Below are 7,759 nucleotides of genomic sequence, written 5' to 3'. Positions count from 1 at the left end.
TTTGGGAATTTAACTTTTCCCAATACTACTGATAATGATTAGTACGTCAGCAAAGGAAGAAAAAAGAGAGCTCTTGGATTACTCCGTTACTTTAAAGTGATAATATTTATCCGTATGTTCATGCTTTCATTACTGCAATGAAGATTGATCTATTATGCAATATATAAGGAATCAAATTGACTCAGTAAACACCGTCATACAACTTCTTTCAATTGAAAGATTGAGCTTCGACGTTGAACTGACGTTAAATACCTCAACTGAATAAGATTGATTAAGATCGCTGCTAGTAGTTGCAAAACACGTGGCCAAGTTTTTCTTAATAGGGCAGCATTATATAAGTAAACGTAATTTTTTCAATATTCCAAGTTCTCTTAATTGAAAGATTGAAACTTTTTGTAATGATTCGGCCTTATGTGTTATTCGGCCTTTTGAGATTCGGCCTTTCGTGGTTCGGCCTTCTGGGTTTTCGGCCTTTTGTGGTATGCTAGAACATTTTCGGCCTTTTGTGATTCGGCCTTCTGTGGTTCGGCCTTTTGTACTGATCCCCAAAGTTTTATCACGTCTGATCTGCCTATTCCATCATACACTGATCCCTATCAATTTGTGGAAAACTATCAATAATGAAACTGTTATATAATTGTATTGTATGGTTGTTGAAAGTTTGGCGATACTTTCCAATAAAACTTGTATTTGGTGGGTCCATGCCGTCCCGACATGTTTATGGGTTTAAATACATTGTTTGAAACATATGCTTTTAAAAAAAGGAAAAAATTTCTTACCTTGACGATAGTAGTGTATTAGGTGCCTACTTATTTATACATAACCTTCGTTGTTTCTCAGGAATTACGATTCATTTTTGCCAGTTTTAGTCCAAGGCACATGGGAGTGGAAAATCCATTTAATTATTGTGGACCGCCTCTCATTTGTTTTTTCGTTATATTAAATACTAGCGAAAGAAACCCAGCTTTGCCCGGGTGTTGCAAATGTCACAATGAACTATTTGCAGCCCCGCACTCTAGATCAATTTCCGTGCGTTTGTTTTGTTTTCCTCAACAGCTGACCTAAAATTGTATTCAAATGATTTTTTTTACATTTCCCCGTTAAGTTCACCAACTGTTTATATATACAAACCTTGCGGAGCTCAGAACGAATCGATTAAGGAGAAAATCTTGCAAATCGGTCAACCCTTTCGCGAGTTAAATCGTCAGGAAGGAAACCTCAACTCATTTTTATTATATAGATTTGATATATGAAAATAGAAAAGAGAAATCATGGATTAGCGGTATTCAAAGGTGATATTCTCACGACGGCCGTTCAGAATGGTTCGACGGGTGCAGATAGGATCATCAAAGTACGCGAGTAAGATTTATAATTTGTAAAATTTATAACAATTTCGTTTTAAACTACATATCATGCTGTTAATAAATTTCTTTTACATACAATAAATTATAGACGAATGATCTTTCATCCCACCTTCTAGCGATCCTCACAAGCTTTGTATTTCATTCAGGCACTTTTGAACGTCCATATCAAACTTGTTCTCGATAGAAATCTGCCTCGACCAACCTGGCAGAACGCGCCCATTCCCCTTTCTGAACCGAAGGGCAGGGAAGTCCTAAAAGCTCTTTTAAATCTTCCAAAATACTCAAAACAGAATTATCGTTACATTCTTTACTGTGAAGATTAGTATTAGTTTGATCGTAATTATTTCTAAAAGAATTATGAATATTATTTTGAGAATTAGGAATAGAAGGAGAATTAGAAAGAGGAACAAGAAGAGGGAAATTATTATCATAAGATGTTGAGGGTTGAGGATCGCAACTGTAATCTTGTCTTTTGGGTGAACTATGGTTTCCTTTTCTAGGAAAAACTATTAACAGACGAGTACGGGTCAGCAGAATAAGTTATTTCGGGCACATAACGAGAAGGCCAGAGGGACATCCCATCAAGATGGCAATGGAACTACAATTTCGTAAAAAGAAACATGGACGACCAAGTTGCACTTGGAAGGACTCATTAAAACAAGACTTCGAAAGATACGATGGGGCAAATGAAGAGGAGTGGAGAGAACTGGCGAAAGATAGGAACGAAATTAAAAAGAAAGCAGAAGAAATTTACCTAGAAGAAGATAGTGAGATATCGGAGAAGAGACTAATGAAGAAAACCAATGAATAAAAATAACCAAAAAATTCTCCCTGAAGGTTAACTGGCTAGATAACGGTTGGATATAGGAGTTGCAGCTAGGTGGTTAGAAATAGATAGGAAGAGTGGCTAAAGATTTAGATGGATGTGAATGAATGTGGGGACGAATGTGCAATATTTTGATATGCAATTCAGTGTAAGCTATGAAGATCAGATAGTTGCTGAAATTTATGAGTCAAGTTGCGTGAGCGAAAAGTAAAAGTGATATGAATACAGTGTAGACAGTTGGTTAAAACTTAAGAAGTGAATCTGGATTACAATAGGGTCATTCGATAAGACGTCTAATCTGTACATCTCCATTAGGGTGGCTCAAAAAACACTTTTTCAAACTTTTTGATGGGCCGCCCTCTTATTCGGTTCTATTTGGTGCCCTGATGCTCTGGACAAAATTTCAGCCAAATCGGTCAACGTTTGGGCGGTGCTAAACTCATTGGAAGTTTATATGGAAAAATGTATGCAAAAACATCCCAAAATAGTGATTTGCAGTTGGACGGCCCAATTTACTCAGTACTTGTAGAATTAAATACAGAATGTTATGCTGAAAACCGCGAGAAGATTAGAGTTTATTAGGCAAAGATATTAGCATTGAACGGGCTTGGTGGTCATATGGCTACCGCTTCTGTCTCATACGCAGGAGGTCGTGGGTTCAATCCCAGGCCCGTTCCATTCTTCCTACTTTGTATCTTTTCATATATTTCTCATGTTCTAGCAATCGCTAGAACTGGAAATGGGCTTTCATACCGTTTCCATCTTCTATCCCTATACCTACAACTTGATTAGTTCTAGCAGGTTACTGTTAGAATTCGAAATGAGCGAAAAAGTTCGTTTCGGCATCCAAATAGAATACTACACCACCCTTTCATAACTATCACATTGGCAACCCGTTAACCAAGACGAACCTCTGCCATAAAACCTAACCCCAAGATTCCAATAAAATTCCGCAGGAACTCGTGGCGAGTGCAGAGGTGTTCTCGGCTTGCAGTGGGCGAGTGACTGCATCATCAATTCCTTCCCATCCCCGATGACCGTGAGGACGTGGCCAGCGCCGTTATCGACTACCCAAAATACTAGAGCTCTCGGACTGTGCACATTGAGGTTGGAGAGCAAATCCCATGCTTCCATCCATTGGTTCCCTGTGCAATTGCGATTGTTCTGGTCGATCACGGAGTAGCAACTACGAAATGCACGGTCATCATGCTCATGCTCATGCTCATGCTCATGCAAAGATATTAGCATTTTACTGGAGTGTAGTAGGGGTGATTTATTTCTTTTCAAAGGTAAAAGAAACGAAATTTGCTCAAACCCCACTTCAGAAAAATGCTAATAACTTAGCCGGGCAAACTCTAAACTTCTCGCGGTTTTCTGCATAACATTCTGTATTAAATTCTCCAAGATCTGAGTGAATATCATAGTTCTTCATCGTAAGGTCTGCCGTCCAACTGCAATTCACTGTTTTTGGATGTTTCTGCATACATTTTTTCATATAAACTTCCAACGAGTTTAGCACCACCCAAACGTTGACCGATTTGGCTGAAATTTTGTCCAGAGCATCAGGGCATCAAATAGAACCGAATAAGAGGGCGGCCCATAAAAAAAAATGAAAAAAGTTTTCCCATACTAATTTGAGCCACCCTAATCTCCATGGAACACCTTCCAGAACTGTTAAAAATGTTTAATAGTGAAGATAGGAGACGAATGCCGATAAAATCTTGATGTCAACCAAACAAAACATAACGTTCAACCCTTATATTCTTAAAAAATAGTTGGATTCACTGAGAGAAAGTAACATTTGCATTTCATTATGGTTTAATTAGTCCTTACTAATAAGCGGTTGAATGTTATCATAAAAAAATGATAGTAACAGTAAACAATACAATCCGAAGAATAAAAAAAAATCAAAAAATAAAAATAAAAATAAATTGATAAATAAATAAATAAATGATATAGAATCAATCAAATTGAGAGCCGATTTTTTTGCCAAATAAACGAATGATAAGTCAGTTGAAGTAATTTGTAGAACTTAGTTTTCTCTAAACTTCGGATAGTATTGAAAAGACGTGAGGGCGGTCGGGAGGTTGTTACTATTATTTGATAAAAATATGCATTAAAGCTCTTACCGCACGGCTAAGGGGGCCCTCCTTAGCCGTGCGGTAAGATGCGCGGCTACAAAGCAAGACCATGCTGAGGGTGGCTGGGTTCGATTCCCGGTGCCGGTCTAGACAATTTTCGGATTGGAAATTGTCTCGACTTCCCTGGGCATAAAAGTATCATCGTGTTAGCCTCATGATATACGAATGCAAAAATGGTAACTTGGCTTAGAAACCTCGCAGTTAATAACTGTGGAAGTGCTTAACGAACACTAAGCTGCGAGGCGGCTCTGTCCCAGTGTGGGGATGTAATGCCAATAAGAAGAAGAAGAAGATGCATTAAAGCTGTTTATTCTTATAAATCAGTTAATCCCCATTTTGTAAGTAAAAATATATCAAACCAAAAAGGTGGTAGGATATAAGAATACTTTTAAGTACCCTCTAATTTAATAACATCTTATATTCCAGAAAAATCTTAAAACCTCTCAATGAGCGGTAAGCTCAATCAGAGGATTCCAGCGTAATAATTTAAACTTCTCTTTCAGTTCCTTCTCCTCGTTGAAGAGCAACAGCTTAATGTAGACGGTTTAACTTATGGAAAAAGATTAAGATACCAGTCAACAGAAATACAGTCGCCTCTCCACATCTCGATATTGAAGGGACCATCGAGATAGGGAGAGATCGAGGAATGAAAGGAAAATTAAAATGGGTGCTAGATCCAAAAAAGCTTGTTGTTATGAAAAACGACAACAAAACAAATGTCGCTTCCTGTTGTTGATGTGTTTGTTATTGCCCAAAGATGGTCTAGTAGCCTAAAAATTTGAACATATCGACATGAGGAGAGTGAATCCTGAACAAAATATGATTAGAACACATCGAGATACAGAGATATCGATATAGGGAGGTTATCGAGATGTAGAAAGCCCAAATGTATGTAGATTGAAGGGACTGAGGGAACCATCGACATAAGGAGAGATATCGAGATATAGAACATCGAGATGTAGAGAGTCGACTGTATTTGTAATGCATATGTGTGTATTTAGGTATGAAGCAGTATACTAATTATTGTAAGGGAGATTTCCTCATAACCCTAGGAGAAGATAAACTATAAATATATACATACTAATTATTTCATAATTCCATAATTATCAAAATCAACGTACAACACGTATAAATGCATAACATCAAGCAACTTTATAGTTTAATAGCATATACCGGTAGAACAACTTATCGTTCAATCTCCTCTCATTCTATTTTATTAATAATATTATATTATATAGTGTAAGTAAAATAATAATTATTATTACGTGCTTCATTCATTATTCTTTTTTAGTACCATCAGAGAAGTTCTCACGGACTGACAGTCATACTTATAGTATAGCCACCGAACTTTCTAGGTTAGAGGCACTGCTTCAAATGATTTTTTATTTTTAGTTAATGATACACCTAAATGTATTGATTTCTTGGGTAACCAAAACATCACCAGCTTAACACCGGAATTTTCTTTGATTTTTTTTTGTAAAATTTTTCATGGAGTATCTTATTCTTTCATTGACACCGAAGATCCTTATCGACTTTTTAGATCAACCTTACATAGGAATAAGCTAAAACTACATAGTAGTGAACAGGATGTGGATTCGTTGTCCAGAAACTGTATCAACTGCCCAGGAAAAATGTGTTTCAAATAATCTTGTATTCGCCTTCCTACAAAGCAGAGATTCAAATCTCAATATAAGAATCATAATACATAATTACACATAATATTACTTCATTTTATATTATATCCCATTATACTGCAGTAACATAATATGGAATTGGGAGGGAGCATCAGGGCATCAGGGAAGTTATAACTGAATGACACTAGGAGTGGGAAGCCGCCAAGTGTCTGAGCGAAAATGATACTATAACATCCTTGTAGATGGGTACGTTTTCACCACAGTTATAATGGATCTGAAGCGCTCTTCTTCTTACAAACCATCCCGTGGAAAGCCCTTCAAGTATTGCGAGTTGTATTGTTAGTCTGTTGGATTATAAAGTTGGAAGGAGATTCTTCATGTTCCGCGGGTTTCGCGTAGGTGTCTCTGCTTACGGGTCCGCCACCCCCCTTTTGGCCCTTCATACAGCAATATATTGAACACAGAATAGAAATACAATTCGAACGTACTGTTGGGTGGAACCGCATGCAGAGCAAGACTCAAGCTAGGATGGTGGCTATCAACATACATACATACATACTATGGTTTCCTTTTCTTTTGCTTGAAGGTTTATAAACAAAATTATCATTGATTTCGTTTACATTCTCATCTTCAACTTCTAATAGTGGCTCAAATGTATTCAAAGAGATAAAATTGTCAGAAGATTTAATTACTTCTGAATGGGAGCTTCAGCTTGAGCTTGATTGACGGCTCGTAGTTGCTACTCCATTATGACCAGATCAGCTGTTCTTGCACAGGGAACCAACAGATGGTTGCTTGGGACTAGCACACATCTTCAATGTACAAGTGCTGATGATCTCATTTGTACACGGAAGAAAAAAAGTACCCAAAATTGAGTATTTTTAAACTTACTTTTGAGTTATTTTTTCTCTTCTCTTTCATCCACTCTTTCTTTTGTTGTCAAAAACAAAATAGCCAAACAGTCCAACGACGCCAGTTCAATACGGGAAGCCAATTTTGAGTTTTATTACCTGAGGTCGAAATTGAGTGAATTAAACTTACATTTGGGTAAATAAAATTTCCGTTGAGTACTTTTTTAACATGGGAGTAAAGGCAAACTACTTCGACCCTACTTACTCAATTTTGGCTTCCCGTACAGATGTTCGAGATTGGGTGAATTAAACTCACTATTGGGTAGTATATTTCTTCCGTGTAAGGTCATACTGGCGCCTGCCACGTCAGAATGCAAGTCAATGTAGGGAAGGGGAGGAAATGTTGATACAATCACTCGCCCACTGTAAACCGAATATAACTCTGCACTTGTCACGAGTTCGTGCGGAATTCGTTGGAATTTTTGGGTTAGGTTCGAGAGGCAGAGGTCCGTCTTGGTTAACGAGCTGCCAATGTGATAGATAGGAGAAAGCAACTGATTGGATGTAGGAAACGAGCTTTTTTATAGTTCATTTCCAATTCTAGCAGATTACTTTTAGAATACTCAAGTTGAAAGTATAGGAATAGTAATGGAAACGGTATGGAAGTCCAATTCCAGTTCTAGCGATTACTAGATTATGATAAATAAGAGAAAGATACAAAGTAGGATAATGAAACGGACCTGGGATTGAACCCACGACCTCCTGCGTATGAGGCAGTAGTCATATGACTACCAAGCCCGTCCTCTAATTACTTCTGAATAGGACAATCGATTTTTATTTTTTAATTGTTGATTAAATTTTTGTTGGTTGGAAATGGAAACTGAACAGATTGTTTCTCGCAATCAGACGAATTATGAACTTCACTACATTTAGAGCATTTCGG

Source organism: Armigeres subalbatus, chromosome 2 (assembly GCF_024139115.2).
Source record: "Armigeres subalbatus isolate Guangzhou_Male chromosome 2, GZ_Asu_2, whole genome shotgun sequence".
Lineage (NCBI taxonomy): Eukaryota > Metazoa > Arthropoda > Insecta > Diptera > Culicidae > Armigeres > Armigeres subalbatus.
This window is presented reverse-complemented; position numbering follows the sequence as displayed.